The sequence below is a fragment of the Amphiura filiformis genome, chromosome 16 (genome assembly GCF_039555335.1).
Source record: "Amphiura filiformis chromosome 16, Afil_fr2py, whole genome shotgun sequence".
NCBI classification, from domain to species: Eukaryota; Metazoa; Echinodermata; class Ophiuroidea; order Amphilepidida; family Amphiuridae; genus Amphiura; species Amphiura filiformis.
This window is the reverse complement of record NC_092643.1, coordinates 64,623,029-64,628,028: the sequence shown is the minus strand read 5'-3', so window position 1 is coordinate 64,628,028 and position 5,000 is coordinate 64,623,029. Positions and strand designations below refer to the sequence as shown.

At 55.2% G+C, this 5,000-nt stretch overlaps 3 non-coding genes across 3 annotated transcripts in view; all 3 read right to left on the bottom strand.

Annotated features, from left to right (window-relative positions):
• Positions 1–191, bottom strand: part of LOC140136683 (large subunit ribosomal RNA) — a 3,812-nt gene extending 3,621 nt beyond the window's left edge. The window contains exon 1 of the ribosomal RNA XR_011856743.1: positions 1–191. This exon is cut by the window's left edge and continues 3,621 nt beyond it. This is a non-coding gene — a ribosomal RNA (large subunit ribosomal RNA).
• A 441-nt stretch (positions 192–632) lies between these two features.
• Positions 633–794, bottom strand: LOC140136691 (5.8S ribosomal RNA). Its single transcript, XR_011856750.1, has one exon. It is a non-coding gene; the product is annotated as a 5.8S ribosomal RNA (ribosomal RNA).
• A 690-nt stretch (positions 795–1,484) lies between these two features.
• Positions 1,485–3,300, bottom strand: LOC140136680 (small subunit ribosomal RNA). The gene has a single exon (XR_011856740.1). It is a non-coding gene; the product is annotated as a small subunit ribosomal RNA (ribosomal RNA).
• Positions 3,301–5,000: the final 1,700 nt, after the last annotated feature.

Below are 5,000 nucleotides of genomic sequence, written 5' to 3'. Positions count from 1 at the left end.
ATCGGCCCCACGTCCCCAGTCAGCCACGGCTTCCTCACGCTACATTTCCCACACGCCACGGGGGCGCGGGGATTTAGCGATGGGCTATTCCCGCTTCACTCGCCGCTACTGAGGGAATCCTGGTTAGTTTCTTTTCCTCCGCTTAGTAATATGCTTAAATTCAGCGGGTAGTCTCGCTCGATCCGAGGTCGAGTCATAATATGACATTGGGTTGCAAAAGCAAATCTGCGAAGTGATCCAGGCACATAGCGGGTACAGATCGCACCGGCGCACGCGCCAAAAGTGCTTTATTTAAGATCTCACCACGCCCGGAAAACCCCGGCAGCGGCATTCCCGCCCCGCAAGTCCGAACACCCTTGCTTTCCACGAGACGGTAAGTCAGGATTTACCGGTCGAAACACCACGGATTTCCCGCTGGTTCCGCCTAACCTGGCCCGCCCTGGCCGCGCGATGTGCACGGTACAAAGGATGAACTCACGAGGAAGGCGCCGTAATCTATAGACTCCTTCGAAGGTTCGCACCTAGTGTACTCGCTCTGCTCCTTTCGGAACAAGTTGTTACGGGTGCGGATTACCCTCGCTATCGCGCGTATTTGCCCGTGAAGGCGCATACGCGATTTCTAGTTTGGTTAACGACCCTCGGACGAACGAGGTTCGGGCCACGGAGGCCCAAACCGCCATGTGCGTTCAAATTGCCAATTGCCATGATCAATGTGTTCTGCAATTCACATTGCTTCTCGCAGCTGGCTGCGTTCTTCATCGGCGCACGAGCCGAGCGATCCACCACTGAGAATTGTCTTTGGTTTTTATTCCGGGGGCTTTATTTAGTAATAAAACATGTCATGTATAAAATCACAAAGGTCAGGGCGGTCTCCACGACACTCCGAAGCGGCTGGCCCCGAGGCTATCTTTTAGCCCAAACGGCCGCAACGCAAGTGACGGAGCTTGCCTTTAAACCTGGCCCGGTCCGTTCCGAAGAACGATCCAGGTCCCTCCCAGCTGCCGGCGTCCGCAGACATCCGTGGGCCAGGAGCGTGGGTACCCTGCCGGTCACAAATAAGTGCACAATTTTTCCAAGCGCCTAGTCGCCCCCGACCAGCCGGAGCTGGGACGGGGCGAATCGCTTGCCGCATTTCCCCTCGGACTGCCGTCCAGAAAAGGGTACTCCGCAGGGGTACTGTTTTCAAGCCTCCCGCTGTGCACCGTGGAATCGCCGATAGAGCTTTCGACTCGCCTAAGCGAGAATCGCCCCATTGAGCTTTGAACCACGTCAGCGGCCCGCTTGCGGTGGCACGGGATGCGATAGCGACTTCTGCCGCGCACGCACAGACGTTGAGCCAGGTTCCTCGAGGGAAGCCCCACCACCTCAATTTCCTACAGCCTCTTTCCCCGGGACTGCCGTCCAGAACGGGTACCATCGAGGCCGGGACGAACTCGGTTCGAATTTTATGATCGAATTAACTTTTGCACTAGGCAAAGTATCGTTAATGATCCTTCCGCAGGTTCACCTACGGAAACCTTGTTACGACTTTTACTTCCTCTAAATGATCAAGTTTGATCGTCTTTTCGGCACAGGATCGAGCCGGCGAACCGGTTGACCGACCCGGCCGATCCGAGGATCTCACTAAACCATTCAATCGGTAGTAGCGACGGGCGGTGTGTACAAAGGGCAGGGACGTAATCAACGCGAGCTGATGACTCGCGCTTACTGGGAATTCCTCGTTCAAGGGAAATAATTACAATTCCCTATCCCAATCACGAAAGAGGTTCAACGGATTACCCAGACCTTCCGGCCAAGGGCAGACACACGCTGATTCCTTCAGTGTAGCGCGCGTGCGGCCCCGAACATCTAAGGGCATCACAGACCTGTTATTGCTCAATCTCGCGTGGCTAAACGCCACTAGTCCCTCTAAGAAGTTGTCGCCCACCTCGGCGGGTGGCGCAACTATTTAGCAAGCCAGAGTCTCGTTCGTTATCGGAATTAACCAGACAAATCGCTCCACCAACTAAGAACGGCCATGCACCACCACCCACAGAATCAAGAAAGAGCTCTCAATCTGTCAATCCTTACTGTGTCCGGGCCGGGTGAGTTTTCCCGTGTTGAGTCAAATTAAGCCGCAGGCTCCACTCCTGGTGGTGCCCTTCCGTCAATTCCTTTAAGTTTCAGCTTTGCAACCATACTTCCCCCGGAACCCAAAAACTTTGGTTCGGGGCTGCTAGCTCGAGTCATTGGAGTAACGCCGGCGAATCGCCGGTCGGCATAGTTTATGGTTAGAACTAGGGCGGTATCTGATCGCCTTCGAACCTCTAACTTTCGTTCTTGATTAATGAAGACATTCTTGGCAAATGCTTTCGCTGTCGGTCGTCTTGCGGCGATCCAAGAATTTCACCTCTCACACCGCAATACGAATGCCCCCGTCAGTCCCTCTCAATCATTACCTCGGACTCCGAAAACCAACGCAATAGAACCGAGGTCCTATTCCATTATTCCATGCTCTGCTGTTCAGGCTGTTGCGCCTGCTTTGAACACTCCAATTTTTTCAAAGTAAACGTTCCGGCCGCACCCGGCACTCAGTTAAGAGAACCGGGCGCAAGCCGCGAGGGAGGCTAGGAACAAACAGTGCACCCCTTGCGAGGGACCGTTAGCCTAAGCCCTAGATCCAACTACGAGCTTTTTAACTGCAGCAGCATTAATATACGCCACTGGAGCTGGAATTACCGCGGCTGCTGGCACCAGACTTGCCCTCCAGTAGATCCTCGTTAAAGGATTTAAAGTGTACTCATTCCAATTACAGAGCCTCGAAAGAGTCCTGTATTGTTATTTTTCGTCACTACCTCCCCGTGTCGAGAGTGGGTAATTTGCGCGCCTGCTGCCTTCCTTGGATGTGGTAGCCATTTCTCAGGCTCCCTCTCCGGAATCGAACCCTGATTCTCCGTTACCCGTTACGACCATGGTAGGCGCATAACGTACCATCGAAAGTTGATAGGGCAGACGTTTGAAGGATCTGTCGCCGGTGCAGTGACCGTGCGATCTGCTAAGTTATCCAGAGTTCACCAACGAAGCGGGCAGAGCCCGGTTGGTCTTGTTCCTAATAAAAGCACGCCTTCCGTAAGGTCGGCGCTTGGTGGCATGTATTAGCTCTAGAATTACCACAGTTATCCATGTAGGGCAACTCGTTCCAAGGAACCATGACTGATTTAATGAGCCATCCGCAGTTTCGCTTGATACAAGCTTGTACTAAGACATGCATGGCTTAATCTTTGAGACAAGCATATGACTACTGGCAGGATCAACCAGGTAGATAGATCGTGATGATCTCGCCGCGCGAACGCGGCGTTTTGTTTTTCGCCGAGGCAACTAAAAGTACACCTCGGGCCCCTGTTAACGCTCTGGGCGAGTGGGGCCAGGAACTCCCTGGGTTTCGGTTGTTTCTCGGGCAAACCCTTTCAGAGATGCTCCCGCGCTTTCTAGCACCACACAAATCAAAATACACCGCCGCTGAGAGTTTCGGCGGCGGCGCGTTTGAATCTGTCCGAGCCAATCAAGGCTCACTCCTGCAAGGGCAGCGTCTGCCTATCCACGGTTGTTTTTTGCTCGGTGTATTGGCCGGTGTGCGGGCAGATTCGGCGTCACCTTTCGGCTACTCGCTCGAACTGCACTCGCTCCCGTGTATAACCGTACCACCTAATACGCCTTGGATGGCCAGAGCACGCGGCGGACACGACCCCGCGGACACACGCAATTTTACTCACGCGAAATCCGCGGGCAATGGACACGGCTAACAACTGACGTTGAAAGGCCCCGTGCTCTTGGCGAGAGAAAGAGGTCAAGCGACTGGTCGGTATAAACTGTATATTCACATTGTGTGCATATATTATTTGTATATACCATCCTGTCTGCTCAGACAGACACCTTCTCTTACAGTACGCGACTCTTCAATCCCGCCGATCAGTTGGCTACTTTTCACTCTCCTGCGCATGTTTTTCTTAACTGTTGCGTCAATGGGACTCCAGGGAAACCGCTTCTAGAATCGAGTGCAGACCTTTGCTTTTCGATCTTGGTCCAAAACTGCCGGACACGTCTCTCGGTAAAGTCACCTACTTCTCAAGAGATGCCCGTACTCGATTCCAAAAATTAGTGGCGCCGACGACCACCTGACCCCTTTCGTCGGCGATCTTTCAATCCCGCCGATCACGGAAGATTTGACCGCTTTGACGGTCGCCGGCACACCCGGCGCTTTCGGGCGAGCCATCCCGAGGCGTGCCGGGGACTTCGACCACGCCGTTTCCATGCACGGCGGCACCGGACGCTGACGCTGCTCGCACCCGAGTCTGCGCACCCCGAGCCAACCCAGGCAATGACCCGGGATTCCGGCCATTCCGGTCGGCTCGGGTACTTTTTGCGTGCTCGGCCGGGGTGCCGTTCGTCGAGCGCAAGTCGCACCCGGCGCCTTTCTTTCCGGAGCCATAGGCGGCGTGCGGGAGGGTCAGCGACTGCCGGAAACCGGCCTCGGACACGTCCCGTACTTGTCAAGCGAAACCCGTACTCGGGTCCAAAAATCAGTGGCGCAGACAACCACTACCTCCTACAGTAGCGACCCTTCAATCCCGCCGATCACGGAAGGATTGGCACCTTTGGCGGTCCCTGCCACTTGCTTCCCGCTACCGGACCCTCACGCCCCCCGTTACGCAGGATGCGCACCCCAAGCCTACCCGCGCGACACCTAAAAAACCCGGAAATTCCCCTGCCTTCGACCACTTTTGCGTGCTCGGCCATGGCGCCACTAAATTTTCACCTCGCACACCCGGCGCTTTCGGGTCACCCATCCCGGCCCTCCCGCCAACTTCAAACACCCCGTTTGCGTGCTTGGTGCCACCGGACGCTGACACTGCCCATATCCCAGAATGCACACCCCAAGCCAACCCAGGAAATGACCCGCAATACCTGATATCCCTGTCCGCTCTAGTACTTTTGCGTGCTCGGCCGCGCTGCCGGTAATC